Below are 18191 nucleotides of genomic sequence, written 5' to 3'. Positions count from 1 at the left end.
CGTTGTCCCACGTTGTCCCACGTTGTCCCACGTTGTCCCACGTTGTCCCACGTTGTCCCACGTTGTCCAACGGTGTCCCACGTTGTCCAACGGTGTCCCACGTTGTCCCACGTTGTCCCACGTTGTCCCACGTTGTCCCACGATGTCGCACGTTGTCCCACGTTGTCCCACGTTGTCCCACGTTGTCCCACGGTGTCCAACGGTGTCCCACGATGTCCACCGATGTCCAACGGTGTCCAACGGTGTCCAACGGTGTCCAACGGTGTCCAACGATGTCCAACGATGTCCAACGATGTCCAACGGTGTCCAACGATGTCCAACGATGTCCAACGGTGTCCCACGATGTCCAACGATGTACAACGATGTCCAACGGTGTCCAACGGTGTCCCACGTTGTCCCACGTTGTCCCACGTTGTCCCACGTTGTCCCACGTTGTCCCACGTTGTCCCACGTTGTCCCACGTTGTCCCACGGTGTCCAACGATGTCCAGCGGTGTCCAACGGTGTCCCACGGTGTCCCACGGTGTCCAACGATGTCCAACGGTGTCCCACGATGTCCACCGATGTCCAACGGTGTCCAACGGTGTCCAACGGTGTCCAACGGTGTCCAACGATGTCCAACGATGTCCAACGATGTCCAACGGTGTCCAACGATGTCCAACGATGTCCAACGGTGTCCCACGATGTCCAACGATGTCCAACGATGTCCAACGGTGTCCAACGGTGTCCCACGTTGTCCCACGTTGTCCCACGGTGTCCCACGATGTCCACCGATGTCCAACGGTGTCCAACGGTGTCCACCGATGTCCAACGGTGTCCAACGGTGTCCCACGGTGTCCAACGATGTCCAACGGTGTCCAACGATGTCCAACGGTGTCCCACGATGTCCAACGATGTCCGACGATGTCCCACGTTGTCCCACGTTGTCCCACGTTGTCCCACGTTGTCCCACGTTGTCCCACGTTGTCCCACGTTGTCCCACGTTGTCCCACGTTGTCACACGTTGTCCCACGTTGTCCCACGGTGTCCAACGATGTCCAACGGTGTCCAACGGTGTCCCACGGTGTCCAACGGTGTCCCACGGTGTCCCACGTTGTCCAACGGTGTCCCACGTTGTCCCACGTTGTCCCACGTTGTCCCACGTTGTCCCACGATGTCCAACGATGTCCGACGATGTCCCACGTTGTCCCACGTTGTCCCACGTTGTCCCTCGTTGTCCCACGTTGTCCCACGTTGTCCCACGTTGTCCCACGTTGTCCCACGGTGTCCAACGATGTCCAGCGGTGTCCAACGATGTCCAACGTTGTCCCACTTTGTCCAACGGTGTCCCACGTTGTCCCACGTTGTCCCACGTTGTCCCACGTTGTCCCACGTTGTCCCACGGTGTCCAACGATGTCCAACGGTGTCCAACGGTGTCCCACGGTGTCCAACGGTGTCCCACGTTGTCCCACGTTGTCCCACGTTGTCCCACGTTGTCCCACGTTGTCCAACGGTGTCCCACGGTGTCCAACGGTGTCCCACGTTGTCCCACGTTGTCCCACGTTGTCCCACGTTGTCCCACGTTGTCCCGCGTTGTCCCACGTTGTCCCACGGTGTCCAACGGTGTCCACCGATGTCCAACGGTGTTCCAACGGTGTCCAACGGTGTCCAACGGTGTCCAACGATGTCCAACGATGTCCAACGATGTCCAACGGTGTCCAACGATGTCCAACGATGTCCAACGGTGTCCCACGATGTCCAACGATGTCCAACGATGTCCAACGGTGTCCAACGGTGTCCCACGTTGTCCCACGTTGTCCCACGTTGTCCCACGTTGTCCCACGGTGTCCAACGATGTCCAACGTTGTCCCACGTTGTCCAACGGTGTCCCACGTTGTCCCACGTTGTCCCACGTTGTCCCACGTTGTCCCACGGTGTCCAACGATGTCCAACGGTGTCCAACGATGTCCAACGGTGTCCCACGATGTCCAACGATGTCCGACGATGTCCCACGTTGTCCCACGTTGTCCCACGTTGTAAAACGATGTCCGACGATGTCCCACGTTGTCCCACGTTGTCCCACGTTGTCCCACGGTGTCCAACGATGTCCAACGGTGTCCAACGGTGTCCCACGGTGTCCAACGGTGTCCCACGTTGTCCCACGTTGTCCCACGTTGTCCCACGTTGTCCCACGGTGTCCAACGATGTCCAACGGTGTCCCACGTTGTCCAACGGTGTCCCACGTTGTCCCACGTTGTCCCACGTTGTCCCACGTTGTCCCACGATGTCCCACGTTGTCCCACGTTGTCCCACGTTGTCCCACGTTGTCCCACGTTGTCCCACGTTGTCCCACGTTGTCCCACGTTGTCCCACGTTGTCCCACGTTGTCCCACGTTGTTCCATGGTTTCCCACGTTGTCCCACGTTGTCCCACGTTGTCCCACGTTGTCCCACGTTGTTCCATGGTTTCCCACGATGTCCCACGTTGTCCCACGTTGTCCCACGGTGTCCAGCGATGTCCAACGATGTCCAACGGTGTCCAACGATGTCCAACGGTGTCCAACGATGTCCAACGATGTCCAACGGTGTCCCACGATGTCCAGCGATGTCCAACGATGTCCAACGTTGTCCAACGGTGTCCCACGTTGTCCCACGTTGTCCCACGTTGTCCCACGGTGTCCAACGATGTCCAACGGTGTCCCACGTTGTCCAACGGTGTCCCACGTTGTCCCACGTTGTCCCACGTTGTCCCACGTTGTCCCACGATGTCGCACGTTGTCCCACGTTGTCCCACGTTGTCCCACGTTGTCCCACGTTGTCCCACGGTGTTCAACGGTGTCCCACGATGTCCACCGATGTCCAACGGTGTCCAACGGTGTCCAACGGTGTCCAACGGTGTCCAACGATGTCCAACGATGTCCAACGATGTCCAACGGTGTCCAACGATGTCCAACGATGTCCAACGGTGTCCCACGATGTCCAACGATGTACAACGATGTCCAACGGTGTCCAACGGTGTCCCACGTTGTCCCACGTTGTCCCACGTTGTCCCACGTTGTCCCACGTTGTCCCACGTTGTCCCACGTTGTCCCACGTTGTCCCACGGTGTCCAACGATGTCCAGCGGTGTCCAACGGTGTCCCACGGTGTCCCACGGTGTCCAACGGTGTCCAACGGTGTCCCACGATGTCCACCGATGTCCAACGGTGTCCAACGGTGTCCAACGGTGTCCAACGGTGTCCAACGATGTCCAACGATGTCCAACGATGTCCAACGGTGTCCAACGATGTCCAACGATGTCCAACGGTGTCCCACGATGTCCAACGATGTCCAACGATGTCCAACGGTGTCCAACGGTGTCCCACGTTGTCCCACGTTGTCCCACGGTGTCCCACGATGTCCACCGATGTCCAACGGTGTCCAACGGTGTCCACCGATGTCCAACGGTGTCCAACGGTGTCCCACGGTGTCCAACGATGTCCAACGGTGTCCAACGATGTCCAACGGTGTCCCACGATGTCCAACGATGTCCGACGATGTCCCACGTTGTCCCACGTTGTCCCACGTTGTCCCACGTTGTCCCACGTTGTCCCACGTTGTCCCACGTTGTCCCACGTTGTCCCACGTTGTCCCACGGTGTCCAACGATGTCCAACGGTGTCCAACGGTGTCCCACGGTGTCCAACGGTGTCCCACGGTGTCCAACGATGTCCAACGGTGTCCCACGATGTCCAACGATGTCCAACGATGTCCAACGGTGTCCAACGGTGTCCCACGTTGTCCCACGTTGTCCCACGTTGTCCCACGTTGTCCCACGGTGTCCAACGATGTCCAACGTTGTCCCACGTTGTCCAACGGTGTCCCACGTTGTCCCACGTTGTCCCACGTTGTCCCACGTTGTCCCACGGTGTCCAACGATGTCCAACGGTGTCCAACGATGTCCAACGGTGTCCCACGATGTCCAACGATGTCCGACGATGTCCCACGTTGTCCCACGTTGTCCCACGTTGTAAAACGATGTCCGACGATGTCCCACGTTGTCCCACGTTGTCCCACGTTGTCCCACGGTGTCCAACGATGTCCAACGGTGTCCAACGGTGTCCCACGGTGTCCAACGGTGTCCCACGTTGTCCCACGTTGTCCCACGTTGTCCCACGTTGTCCCACGGTGTCCAACGATGTCCAACGGTGTCCCACGTTGTCCAACGGTGTCCCACGTTGTCCCACGTTGTCCCACGTTGTCCCACGTTGTCCCACGATGTCCCACGTTGTCCCACGTTGTCCCACGTTGTCCCACGTTGTCCCACGTTGTCCCACGTTGTCCCACGTTGTCCCACGTTGTCCCACGTTGTCCCACGTTGTCCCACGTTGTTCCATGGTTTCCCACGTTGTCCCACGTTGTCCCACGTTGTCCCACGTTGTCCCACGTTGTTCCATGGTTTCCCACGATGTCCCACGTTGTCCCACGTTGTCCCACGGTGTCCAGCGATGTCCAACGATGTCCAACGGTGTCCAACGATGTCCAACGGTGTCCAACGATGTCCAACGATGTCCAACGGTGTCCCACGATGTCCAGCGATGTCCAACGATGTCCAACGTTGTCCAACGGTGTCCCACGTTGTCCCACGTTGTCCCACGTTGTCCCACGGTGTCCAACGATGTCCAACGGTGTCCCACGTTGTCCAACGGTGTCCCACGTTGTCCCACGTTGTCCCACGTTGTCCCACGTTGTCCCACGATGTCGCACGTTGTCCCACGTTGTCCCACGTTGTCCCACGTTGTCCCACGTTGTCCCACGGTGTCCAACGGTGTCCCACGATGTCCACCGATGTCCAACGGTGTCCAACGGTGTCCAACGGTGTCCAACGGTGTCCAACGATGTCCAACGATGTCCAACGATGTCCAACGGTGTCCAACGATGTCCAACGATGTCCAACGGTGTCCCACGATGTCCAACGATGTACAACGATGTCCAACGGTGTCCAACGGTGTCCCACGTTGTCCCACGTTGTCCCACGTTGTCCCACGTTGTCCCACGTTGTCCCACGTTGTCCCACGTTGTCCCACGTTGTCCCACGGTGTCCAACGATGTCCAGCGGTGTCCAACGGTGTCCCACGGTGTCCCACGGTGTCCAACGATGTCCAACGGTGTCCCACGATGTCCACCGATGTCCAACGGTGTCCAACGGTGTCCAACGGTGTCCAACGGTGTCCAACGATGTCCAACGATGTCCAACGATGTCCAACGGTGTCCAACGATGTCCAACGATGTCCAACGGTGTCCCACGATGTCCAACGATGTCCAACGATGTCCAACGGTGTCCAACGGTGTCCCACGTTGTCCCACGTTGTCCCACGGTGTCCCACGATGTCCACCGATGTCCAACGGTGTCCAACGGTGTCCCACGGTGTCCAACGATGTCCAACGGTGTCCAACGATGTCCAACGGTGTCCCACGATGTCCAACGATGTCCGACGATGTCCCACGTTGTCCCACGTTGTCCCACGTTGTCCCACGTTGTCCCACGTTGTCCCACGTTGTCCCACGTTGTCCCACGTTGTCCCACGTTGTCCCACGGTGTCCAACGATGTCCAACGGTGTCCAACGGTGTCCCACGGTGTCCAACGGTGTCCCACGGTGTCCCACGTTGTCCAACGGTGTCCCACGTTGTCCCACGTTGTCCCACGTTGTCCCACGTTGTCCCACGATGTCCAACGATGTCCGACGATGTCCCACGTTGTCCCACGTTGTCCCACGTTGTCCCACGTTGTCCCACGGTGTCCAACGGTGTCCCACGATGTCCACCGATGTCCCACGTTGTCCCACGTTGTCCCACGTTGTCCCACGGTGTCCAACGATGTCCAGCGGTGTCCAACGGTGTCCCACGGTGTCCCACGGTGTCCAACGATGTCCAACGGTGTCCCACGATGTCCACCGATGTCCAACGGTGTCCAACGGTGTCCAACGGTGTCCAACGGTGTCCAACGATGTCCAACGATGTCCAACGATGTCCAACGGTGTCCAACGATGTCCAACGATGTCCAACGGTGTCCCACGATGTCCAACGATGTCCAACGGTGTCCCACGTTGTCCCACGTTGTCCCACGGTGTCCCACGATGTCCACCGATGTCCAACGGTGTCCAACGGTGTCCACCGATGTCCAACGGTGTCCAACGGTGTCCCACGGTGTCCAACGATGTCCAACGGTGTCCAACGATGTCCAACGGTGTCCCACGATGTCCAACGATGTCCGACGATGTCCCACGTTGTCCCACGTTGTCCCACGTTGTCCCACGTTGTCCCACGTTGTCCCACGTTGTCCCACGTTGTCCCACGTTGTCCCACGTTGTCCCACGGTGTCCCACGTTGTCCCACGTTGTCCCACGTTGTCCCACGGTGTCCAACGATGTCCAACGGTGTCCCACGTTGTCCAACGGTGTCCCACGTTGTCCCACGTTGTCCCACGTTGTCCCACGTTGTCCCACGTTGTCCCACGTTGTCCCACGTTGTCCCACGTTGTCCCACGTTGTCCCACGTTGTCCCACGTTGTCCCACGTTGTCCCACGTTGTCCCACGGTGTCCAACGATGTCCAGCGGTGTCCAACGGTGTCCCACGGTGTCCCACGGTGTCCAACGATGTCCAACGGTGTCCCACGATGTCCACCGATGTCCAACGGTGTCCAACGGTGTCCAACGGTGTCCAACGGTGTCCAACGATGTCCAACGATGTCCAACGATGTCCAACGGTGTCCAACGATGTCCAACGATGTCCAACGGTGTCCCACGATGTCCAACGATGTCCAACGATGTCCAACGGTGTCCAACGGTGTCCCACGTTGTCCCACGTTGTACCACGTTGTCCCACGGTGTCCAACGATGTCCAACGGTGTCCCACGTTGTCCAACGGTGTCCCACGTTGTCCCACGTTGTCCCACGTTGTCCCACGTTGTTCCACGGTGTCCAACGATGTCCAACGGTGTCCAACGATGTCCAACGGTGTCCCACGATGTCCAACGATGTCCGACGATGTCCCACGTTGTCCCACGTTGTCCCACGTTGTCCCACGTTGTCCCACGTTGTCCCACGTTGTCCCACGTTGTCCCACGTTGTCCCACGGTGTCCAACGATGTCCAACGGTGTCCAACGGTGTCCCACGGTGTCCAACGGTGTCCCACGGTGTCCCACGTTGTCCAACGGTGTCCCACGTTGTCCCACGTTGTCCCACGTTGTCCCACGTTGTCCCACGATGTCCAACGATGTCCGACGATGTCCCACGTTGTCCCACGTTGTCCCACGTTGTCCCACGTTGTCCCACGTTGTCCCACGTTGTCCCACGTTGTCCCACGTTGTCCCACGTTGTCCCACGGTGTCCAACGATGTCCAACGGTGTCCAACGGTGTCCCACGGTGTCCAACGGTGTCCCACGTTGTCCCACGTTGTCCCACGTTGTCCCACGTTGTCCCACGGTGTCCAACGATGTCCAACGGTGTCCCACGTTGTCCAACGGTGTCCCACGTTGTCCCACGTGGTCCCACGTTGTCCCACGTTGTCCCACGTTGTCCCACGTTGTCCCACGTTGTCCCACGTTGTCCCACGTTGTCCCACGTTGTCCCACGTTGTCCCACGTTGTCCCACGTTGTCCCACGTTGTCCCACGTTGTCCCACGTTGTTCCATGGTTTCCCACGTTGTCCCACGTTGTCCTACGTTGTTCCATGGTTTCCCACGTTGTCCCACGTTGTCCCACGTTGTCCCACGTTGTCCCACGTTGTTCCATGGTTTCCCACGATGTCCCACGTTGTCCCACGTTGTCCCACGTTGTCCCACGTTGTTCCATGGTTTCCCACGTTGTCCCACGTTGTCCCACGTTGTCCCACGGTGTCCAGCGATGTCCAACGGTGTCCAACGGTGTCCAACGGTGTCCAACGGTGTCCAACGATGTCCAACGATGTCCAACGATGTCCAACGGTGTCCAACGATGTACAACGATGTCCAACGGTGTCCAACGATGTCCAACGATGTCCAACGGTGTCCCACGATGTCCAACGATGTCCAACGATGTCCAACGGTGTCCAACGATGTCCAACGGTGTCCAACGATGTCCAACGATGTCCAACGGTGTCCCACGATGTCCAGCGATGTCCAACGTTGTCCAACGGTGTCCCACGTTGTCCCACGTTGTCCCACGTTGTCCCACGGTGTCCAACGATGTCCAACGGTGTCCCACGTTGTCCAACGGTGTCCCACGTTGTCCCACGTTGTCCCACGTTGTCCCACGTTGTCCCACGTTGTCCCACGATGTCCCACGTTGTCCCACGTTGTCCCACGTTGTCCCACGTTGTCCCACGTTGTCCCACGGTGTCCAACGGTGTCCCACGATGTCCACCGATGTCCAACGGTGTCCAACGGTGTCCAACGGTGTCCAACGGTGTCCAACGATGTCCAACGATGTCCCACGTTGTCCCACGGTGTCCAACGATGTCCAACGGTGTCCAACGGTGTCCCACGTTGTCCCACGTTGTCCCACGTTGTTCCATGGTTTCCCACGATGTCCCACGTTGTCCCACGTTGTCCCACGGTGTCCAGCGATGTCCAACGATGTCCAACGGTGTCCAACGATGTCCAACGGTGTCCAACGATGTCCAACGATGTCCAACGGTGTCCCACGATGTCCAGCGATGTCCAACGATGTCCAACGTTGTCCAACGGTGTCCCACGTTGTCCCACGTTGTCCCACGTTGTCCCACGGTGTCCAACGATGTCCAACGGTGTCTCACGTTGTCCAACGGTGTCCCACGTTGTCCCACGTTGTCCCACGTTGTCCCACGTTGTCCCACGATGTCGCACGTTGTCCCACGTTGTCCCACGTTGTCCCACGTTGTCCCACGTTGTCCCACGGTGTCCAACGGTGTCCCACGATGTCCACCGATGTCCAACGGTGTCCAACGGTGTCCAACGGTGTCCAACGGTGTCCAACGATGTCCAACGATGTCCAACGATGTCCAACGGTGTCCAACGATGTCCAACGATGTCCAACGGTGTCCCACGATGTCCAACGATGTACAACGATGTCCAACGGTGTCCAACGGTGTCCCACGTTGTCCCACGTTGTCCCACGTTGTCCCACGTTGTCCCACGTTGTCCCACGTTGTCCCACGTTGTCCCACATTGTCCCACGTTGTCCCACGTTGTCCCACGTTGTCCCACGTTGTCCCACGGTGTCCAACGGTGTCCCACGTTGTCCAACGGTGTCCCACGTTGTCCCGCGTTGTCCCACGTTGTCCCACGTTGTCCCACGGTGTCCAACGATGTCCAACGGTGTCCAACGATGTCCAACGGTGTCCCACGATGTCCAACGATGTCCGACGATGTCCCACGTTGTCCCACGTTGTCCCACGTTGTCCCACGTTGTCCCACGTTGTCCCACGTTGTCCCACGTTGTCCCACGTTGTCCCACGGTGTCCAACGATGTCCAACGGTGTCCAACGGTGTCCCACGGTGTCCAACGGTGTCCCACGTTGTCCCACGTTGTCCCACGTTGTCCCACGTTGTCCCACGGTGTCCAACGATGTCCAACGGTGTCCCACGTTGTCCAACGGTGTCCCACGTTGTCCCACGTTGTCCCACGTTGTCCCACGTTGTCCCACGTTGTCCCACGTTGTCCCACGTTGTCCCACGTTGTCCCACGTTGTCCCACGTTGTCCCACGTTGTCCCACGTTGTCCCACGTTGTCCCACGGTGTCCAACGATGTCCAGCGGTGTCCAACGGTGTCCCACGGTGTCCCACGGTGTCCAACGATGTCCAACGGTGTCCCACGATGTCCACCGATGTCCAACGGTGTCCAACGGTGTCCAACGGTGTCCAACGGTGTCCAACGATGTCCAACGATGTCCAACGATGTCCAACGGTGTCCAACGATGTCCAACGATGTCCAACGGTGTCCCACGATGTCCAACGATGTCCAACGATGTCCAACGGTGTCCAACGGTGTCCCACGTTGTCCCACGTTGTCCCACGTTGTCCCACGGTGTCCAACGATGTCCAACGGTGTCCCACGTTGTCCAACGGTGTCCCACGTTGTCCCACGTTGTCCCACGTTGTCCCACGTTGTCCCACGGTGTCCAACGATGTCCAACGGTGTCCAACGATGTCCAACGGTGTCCCACGATGTCCAACGATGTCCGACGATGTCCCACGTTGTCCCACGTTGTCCCACGTTGTCCCACGTTGTCCCACGTTGTCCCACGTTGTCCCACGTTGTCCCACGTTGTCCCACGTTGTCCCACGGTGTCCAACGATGTCCAACGGTGTCCAACGGTGTCCCACGGTGTCCAACGGTGTCCCACGGTATCCCACGTTGTCCAACGGTGTCCCACGTTGTCCCACGTTGTCCCACGTTGTCCCACGTTGTCCCACGATGTCCAACGATGTCCGACGATGTCCCACGTTGTCCCACGTTGTCCCACGTTGTCCCACGTTGTCCCACGTTGTCCCACGTTGTCCCACGTTGTCCCACGTTGTCCCACGGTGTCCAACGATGTCCAACGGTGTCCAACGGTGTCCCACGGTGTCCAACGGTGTCCCACGTTGTCCCACGTTGTCCCACGTTGTCCCACGTTGTCCCACGGTGTCCAACGATGTCCAACGGTGTCCCACGTTGTCCAACGGTGTCCCACGTTGTCCCACGTGGTCCCACGTTGTCCCACGTTGTCCCACGATGTCCCACGTTGTCCCACGTTGTCCCACGTTGTCCCACGTTGTCCCACGTTGTCCCACGTTGTCCCACGTTGTCCCACGTTGTCCCACGTTGTCCCACGTTGTCCCACGTTGTCCCACGTTGTTCCATGGTTTCCCACGTTGTCCCACGTTGTCCTACGTTGTCCCACGTTGTCCCACGTTGTCCCACGTTGTCCAACGGTGTCCCACGGTGTCCAACGGTGTCCAACGGTGTCCAACGGTGTCCAACGGTGTCCAACGATGTCCAACGATGTCCAACGATGTCCAACGGTGTCCAACGATGTCCAACGATGTCCAACGGTGTCCCACGAGGTCCAACGATGTCCAACGATGTCCAACGGTGTCCAACGGTGTCCCACGTTGTCCCACGTTGTCCCACGTTGTCCCACGTTGTCCCACGGTGTCCAACGATGTCCAACGGTGTCCCACGTTGTCCAACGGTGTCCCACGTTGTCCCACGTTGTCCCACGTTGTCCCACGTTGTCCCACGGTGTCCAACGGTGTCCAACGGTGTCCAACGATGTCCAACGGTGTCCCACGATGTCCAACGATGTCCGACGATGTCCCACGTTGTCCCACGTTGTCCCACGTTGTCCCACGTTGTCCCACGTTGTCCCACGTTGTCCCACGTTGTCCCACGTTGTCCCACGGTGTCCAACGATGTCCAACGGTGTCCAACGGTGTCCCACGGTGTCCAACGGTGTCCCACGTTGTCCCACGTTGTCCCACGTTGTCCCACGTTGTCCCACGGTGTCCAACGATGTCCAACGGTGTCCCACGTTGTCCAACGGTGTCCCACGTTGTCCCACGTTGTCCCACGTTGTCCCACGTTGTCCCACGATGTCCCACGTTGTCCCACGTTGTCCCACGTTGTCCCACGTTGTCCCACGTTGTCCCACGTTGTCCCACGTTGTCCCACGTTGTCCCACGTTGTCCCACGTTGTCCCACGTTGTCCCACGTTGTTCCATGGTTTCCCACGTTGTCCCACGTTGTCCCACGTTGTCCCACGTTGTCCCACGTTGTTCCATGGTTTCCCACGTTGTCCCACGTTGTCCCACGTTGTCCCACGTTGTCCCACGTTGTTCCATGGTTTCCCACGTTGTCCCACGTTGTCCCACGTTGTCCCACGGTGTCCAGCGATGTCCAACGGTGTCCAACGGTGTCCAACGGTGTCCAACGATGTCCAACGATGTCCAACGGTGTCCCACGATGTCCAACGATGTACAACGATGTCCAACGGTGTCCAACGGTGTCCCACGTTGTCCCACGTTGTCCCACGTTGTCCCACGGTGTCCAACGATGTCCAACGGTGTCCCACGTTGTCCCACGTTGTCCCACGTTGTCCCACGTTGTCCCACGTTGTCCCACGTTGTCCCACGTTGTCCCACGTTGTCCCACGTTGTCCCACGTTGTCCCACGTTGTCCCACGTTGTCCCACGGTGTCCAACGATGTCCAGCGGTGTCCAACGGTGTCCCACGGTGTCCCACGGTGTCCAACGATGTCCAACGGTGTCCCACGATGTCCAACGGTGTCCCACGATGTCCAACGATGTCCGACGATGTCCCACGTTGTCCCACGTTGTCCCACGTTGTCCCACGTTGTCCCACGTTGTCCCACGTTGTCCCACGTTGTCCCACGTTGTCCCACGGTGTCCAACGATGTCCAACGGTGTCCAACGGTGTCCCACGGTGTCCAACGGTGTCCCACGGTGTCCCACGTTGTCCAACGGTGTCCCACGTTGTCCCACGTTGTCCCACGTTGTCCCACGTTGTCCCACGATGTCCAACGATGTCCGACGATGTCCCACGTTGTCCCACGTTGTCCCACGTTGTCCCACGTTGTCCCACGTTGTCCCACGTTGTCCCACGTTGTCCCACGTTGTCCCACGGTGTCCAACGATGTCCAACGGTGTCCAACGGTGTCCCACGGTGTCCAACGGTGTCCCACGTTGTCCCACGTTGTCCCACGTTGTCCCACGTTGTCCCACGGTGTCCAACGATGTCCAACGGTGTCCCACGTTGTCCAACGGTGTCCCACGTTGTCCCACGTTGTCCCACGTTGTCCCACGTTGTCCCACGATGTCCCACGTTGTCCCACGTTGTCCCACGTTGTCCCACGTTGTCCCACGTTGTCCCACGTTGTCCCACGTTGTCCCACGTTGTCCCACGTTGTCCCACGTTGTCCCACGTTGTCCCACGTTGTTCCATGGTTTCCCACGTTGTCCCACGATATCCCACGTTGTCCCACGTTGTCCCACGTTGTCCCACGTTGTCCCACGTTGTCCCACGGTGTCCAACGTTGTCCCACGTTGTCCCACGTTGTCCCACGTTGTCCCACGGTGTCCAACGATGTCCAACGGTGTCCCACGTTGTCCAACGGTGTCCCACGTTGTCCCACGTTGTCCCACGTTGTCCCACGTTGTCCCACGATGTCCCACGTTGTCCCACGTTGTCCCACGTTGTCCCACGTTGTCCCACGTTGTCCCACGTTGTTCCATGGTTTCCCACGTTGTCCCACGTTGTCCCACGTTGTCCCACGGTGTCCAGCGATGTCCAACGGTGTCCAACGGTGTCCAACGGTGTCCAACGGTGTCCAACGATGTCCAACGATGTACAACGATGTCCAACGGTGTCCAACGATGTCCAACGATGTCCAACGGTGTCCCACGATGTCCAACGATGTCCAACGATGTCCAACGGTGTCCAACGATGTCCAACGGTGTCCAACGATGTCCAACGATGTCCAACGGTGTCCCACGATGTCCAGCGATGTCCAACGATGTCCAACGTTGTCCAACGGTGTCCCACGTTGTCCCACGTTGTCCCACGTTGTCCCACGGTGTCCAACGATGTCCAACGGTGTCCCACGTTGTCCAACGGTGTCCCACGTTGTCCCACGTTGTCCCACGTTGTCCCACGTTGTCCCACGTTGTCCCACGTTGTCCCACGATGTCCCACGTTGTCCCACGTTGTCCCACGTTGTCCCACGTTGTCCCACGTTGTCCCACGGTGTCCAACGGTGTCCCACGATGTCCAACGATGTCCAACGGTGTCCAACGGTGTCCAACGATGTCCAACGGTGTCCAACGATGTCCAACGATGTCCCACGTTGTCCCACGGTGTCCAACGATGTCCAACGGTGTCCAACGGTGTCCCACGTTGTCCCACGTTGTCCCACGTTGTTCCATGGTTTCCCACGATGTCCCACGTTGTCCCACGTTGTCCCACGGTGTCCAGCGATGTCCAACGATGTCCAACGGTGTCCAACGATGTCCAACGGTGTCCAACGATGTCCAACGATGTCCAACGGTGTCCCACGATGTCCAGCGATGTCCAACGATGTCCAACGTTGTCCAACGGTGTCCCACGTTGTCCCACGTTGTCCCACGTTGTCCCACGGTGTCCAACGATGTCCAACGGTGTCTCACGTTGTCCAACGGTGTCCCACGTTGTCCCACGTTGTCCCACGTTGTCCCACGTTGTCCCACGATGTCGCACGTTGTCCCACGTTGTCCCACGTTGTCCCACGTTGTCCCACGTTGTCCCACGGTGTCCAACGGTGTCCCACGATGTCCACCGATGTCCAACGGTGTCCAACGGTGTCCAACGGTGTCCAACGGTGTCCAACGATGTCCAACGATGTCCAACGATGTCCAACGGTGTCCAACGATGTCCAACGATGTCCAACGGTGTCCCACGATGTCCAACGATGTACAACGATGTCCAACGGTGTCCAACGGTGTCCCACGTTGTCCCACGTTGTCCCACGTTGTCCCACGTTGTCCCACGTTGTCCCACGTTGTCCCACGTTGTCCCACGTTGTCCCACGTTGTCCCACGTTGTCCCACGTTGTCCCACGTTGTCCCACGGTGTCCAACGGTGTCCCACGTTGTCCAACGGTGTCCCACGTTGTCCCGCGTTGTCCCACGTTGTCCCACGTTGTCCCACGGTGTCCCACGTTGTCCCACGTTGTCCCACGTTGTCCCACGTTGTCCCACGTTGTCCCACGTTGTCCCACGTTGTCCCACGTTGTCCCACGGTGTCCAACGATGTCCAGCGGTGTCCAACGGTGTCCCACGGTGTCCCACGGTGTCCAACGATGTCCAACGGTGTCCCACGATGTCCACCGATGTCCAACGGTGTCCAACGGTGTCCAACGGTGTCCAACGGTGTCCAACGATGTCCAACGATGTCCAACGATGTCCAACGGTGTCCAACGATGTCCAACGATGTCCAACGGTGTCCCACGATGTCCAACGATGTCCAACGATGTCCAACGGTGTCCAACGGTGTCCCACGTTGTCCCACGTTGTCCCACGTTGTCCCACGGTGTCCAACGATGTCCAACGGTGTCCCACGTTGTCCAACGGTGTCCCACGTTGTCCCACGTTGTCCCACGTTGTCCCACGTTGTCCCACGGTGTCCAACGATGTCCAACGGTGTCCAACGATGTCCAACGGTGTCCCACGATGTCCAACGATGTCCGACGATGTCCCACGTTGTCCCACGTTGTCCCACGTTGTCCCACGTTGTCCCACGTTGTCCCACGTTGTCCCACGTTGTCCCACGTTGTCCCACGTTGTCCCACGGTGTCCAACGATGTCCAACGGTGTCCAACGGTGTCCCACGGTGTCCAACGGTGTCCCACGGTGTCCCACGTTGTCCAACGGTGTCCCACGTTGTCCCACGTTGTCCCACGTTGTCCCACGTTGTCCCACGATGTCCAACGATGTCCGACGATGTCCCACGTTGTCCCACGTTGTCCCACGTTGTCCCACGTTGTCCCACGTTGTCCCACGTTGTCCCACGTTGTCCCACGTTGTCCCACGTTGTTCCATGGTTTCCCACGTTGTCCCACGTTGTCCTACGTTGTCCCACGTTGTCCCACGTTGTCCCACGTTGTCCCACGTTGTCCCACGGTGTCCAACGGTGTCCAACGATGTCCAACGGTGTCCAACGGTGTCCCACGTTGTCCCACGTTGTCCCACGGTGTCCAACGATGTCCAACGGTGTCCCACGTTGTCCCACGTTGTCCCACGTTGTCCCACGTTGTCCCACGTTGTTCCATGGTTTCCCACGTTGTCCCACGTTGTCCCACGTTGTCCCACGGTGTCCAACGATGTCCAACGGTGTCCAACGGTGTCCCACGGTGTCCAACGGTGTCCCACGTTGTCCCACGTTGTCCCACGTTGTCCCACGTTGTCCCACGTTGTCCAACGGTGTCCCACGGTGTCCAACGGTGTCCAACGGTGTCCAACGGTGTCCAACGGTGTCCAACGATGTCCAACGATGTCCAACGATGTCCAACGGTGTCCAACGATGTCCAACGATGTCCAACGGTGTCCCACGAGGTCCAACGATGTCCAACGATGTCCAACGGTGTCCAACGGTGTCCCACGTTGTCCCACGTTGTCCCACGTTGTCCCACGTTGTCCCACGGTGTCCAACGATGTCCAACGGTGTCCCACGTTGTCCAACGGTGTCCCACGTTGTCCCACGTTGTCCCACGTTGTCCCACGTTGTCCCACGGTGTCCAACGGTGTCCAACGGTGTCCAACGATGTCCAACGGTGTCCCACGATGTCCAACGATGTCCGACGATGTCCCACGTTGTCCCACGTTGTCCCACGTTGTCCCACGTTGTCCCACGTTGTCCCACGTTGTCCCACGTTGTCCCACGTTGTCCCACGGTGTCCAACGATGTCCAACGGTGTCCAACGGTGTCCCACGGTGTCCAACGGTGTCCCACGTTGTCCCACGTTGTCCCACGTTGTCCCACGTTGTCCCACGGTGTCCAACGATGTCCAACGGTGTCCCACGTTGTCCAACGGTGTCCCACGTTGTCCCACGTTGTCCCACGTTGTCCCACGTTGTCCCACGATGTCCCACGTTGTCCCACGTTGTCCCACGTTGTCCCACGTTGTCCCACGTTGTCCCACGTTGTCCCACGTTGTCCCACGTTGTCCCACGTTGTCCCACGTTGTCCCACGTTGTCCCACGTTGTTCCATGGTTTCCCACGTTGTCCCACGTTGTCCCACGTTGTCCCACGTTGTCCCACGTTGTTCCATGGTTTCCCACGTTGTCCCACGTTGTCCCACGTTGTCCCACGTTGTCCCACGTTGTTCCATGGTTTCCCACGTTGTCCCACGTTGTCCCACGTTGTCCCACGGTGTCCAACGATGTCCAACGGTGTCCAACGGTGTCCAACGGTGTCCAACGGTGTCCAACGATGTCCAACGATGTCCAACGATGTCCAACGGTGTCCAACGATGTCCAACGATGTCCAACGGTGTCCCACGATGTCCAACGATGTCCAACGATGTCCAACGGTGTCCAACGATGTCCAACGGTGTCCAACGATGTCCAACGATGTCCAACGGTGTCCCACGATGTCCAGCGATGTCCAACGATGTCCAACGTTGTCCAACGGTGTCCCACGTTGTCCCACGTTGTCCCACGTTGTCCCACGTTGTCCCACGTTGTCCCACGGTGTCCAGCGATGTCCAACGGTGTCCAACGGTGTCCAACGGTGTCCAACGGTGTCCAACGATGTCCAACGATGTCCAACGATGTCCAACGGTGTCCAACGATGTCCAACGATGTCCAACGGTGTCCCACGATGTCCAACGATGTCCAACGATGTCCAACGGTGTCCAACGATGTCCAACGGTGTCCAACGATGTCCAACGATGTCCAACGGTGTCCCACGATGTCCAGCGATGTCCAACGGTGTCCAACGGTGTCCAACGGTGTCCAACGGTGTCCAACGATGTCCAACGATGTCCAACGATGTCCAACGGTGTCCAACGATGTCCAACGATGTCCAACGGTGTCCCACGATGTCCAACGGTGTCCAACGGTGTCCCACGTTGTCCCACGTTGTCCCACGTTGTCCCACGGTGTCCAACGATGTCCAACGGTGTCCCACGTTGTCCAACGGTGTCCCACGTTGTCCCACGTTGTCCCACGTTGTCCCACGTTGTCCCACGGTGTCCAACGATGTCCAACGGTGTCCAACGATGTCCAACGGTGTCCCACGATGTCCAACGATGTCCGACGATGTCCCACGTTGTCCCACGTTGTCCCACGTTGTCCCACGTTGTCCCACGTTGTCCCACGTTGTCCCACGTTGTCCCACGTTGTCCCACGTTGTCCCACGGTGTCCAACGATGTCCAACGGTGTCCAACGGTGTCCCACGGTGTCCAACGGTGTCCCACGGTGTCCCACGTTGTCCAACGGTGTCCCACGTTGTCCCACGTTGTCCCACGTTGTCCCACGTTGTCCCACGATGTCCAACGATGTCCGACGATGTCCCACGTTGTCCCACGTTGTCCCACGTTGTCCCACGTTGTCCCGCGTTGTCCCACGTTGTCCCACGTTGTCCCACGTTGTCCCACGTTGTTCCATGGTTTCCCACGTTGTCCCACGTTGTCCTACGTTGTCCCACGTTGTCCCACGTTGTCCCACGTTGTCCCA

The sequence above is a fragment of the Bombus terrestris genome, chromosome 2, assembly GCF_910591885.1.
Source record: "Bombus terrestris chromosome 2, iyBomTerr1.2, whole genome shotgun sequence".
In the NCBI taxonomy this organism is placed as follows: Eukaryota; Metazoa; Arthropoda; class Insecta; order Hymenoptera; family Apidae; genus Bombus; species Bombus terrestris.
Note: the sequence above shows the minus strand (reverse complement) of the source record.